The sequence below is a fragment of the Galeopterus variegatus genome, unplaced genomic scaffold (genome assembly GCF_000696425.1).
Source record: "Galeopterus variegatus unplaced genomic scaffold, G_variegatus-3.0.2 Scaffold218, whole genome shotgun sequence".
NCBI classification, from domain to species: Eukaryota; Metazoa; Chordata; class Mammalia; order Dermoptera; family Cynocephalidae; genus Galeopterus; species Galeopterus variegatus.
The window spans coordinates 55,417-56,489 of NW_007726329.1; positions in this window are offsets into that span (position 1 = coordinate 55,417).

A 1,073-nucleotide genomic window follows, 5' to 3' on the forward strand; every position below is an offset into this window, starting at 1 on the left:
CAAACCCTTGACCTTGGTGTTATGATACCATACTCTAACCAACTGAGCTAACTGGCCAGCCCCAGGAAATCTTCTTGACATCGGCTGTGGCAATGATTCCTTGGAAATGACACCAAAAGCACAGGCAACGAAAGCAAAAATAGACAAATGGGACTACATCAAACTAAAAAGATCCTGCACAGCAAAGGAAACAATTAATAGAATGAAAAAGCAACCTATGGAATGGGTTTCCATAGAAAATATTTGCAAATGTATATTTTATAAGGAGTTAATATAAAAAATATGTAAGAAACTCAATAGCAAATAATAATAAAAATAACCAGATTAAAAAATGGCACAGGATTTAAACAGACATTTTTCCAATGAAGATACACAAACAGCCACCAACTATATGAAAAGATGCTCAGCAACACTAATCATCAGGGAAATGCAAATCAAAACCACATGGGATATTGCCTTATACCTGTTAAGATGACTCTTTTATATATATATAAAGCAAGTGTTGGTGAGGATGTGGAGAAATTGGACCCTTGTACAACATTGATGGGAATGTAAAATGGTGCAGCCACTATGGAAAACAGTGTGGAGGGTCTTCAAAATATAAAAAAAAATAGAACTACCCCAGCAATGCCACTTCTGGGTATACATCCAAAAGAACTGAAATCAGGATTTCAAAGAGATATCTGTGCTCCCAGGCTCGTGGCAGCACTATTCACAATAGCCAAGACATAGAAACAATCTAAATGTTATCAACAAACAAAAGAATAAAGAAAACATGGTATATACATACAATGGAATATTATTGAGCCTTAGAAAAGAAGGAAATCCTGGGGCCGGCCCGGTGGCGCACTGGATAGTGTGCCGCTTGGGAAGCGCGGCGGCGCTCCCGCCCGAGGGTTCGGATCCCACTTACAGACCGGTTCCCACTCACTGGCTGAGCGAGGCACGGGAAGCGACACCGAGGGTTGTGATCCCGTTCCCGGTCCCCAGTCCGGTACGGGGGCAACACTGAGGGTTGCAATCCGTTGCCGGACACGGAAAAAAAAAAAAAAAAAAAAAAAAAAAAAAAAAAA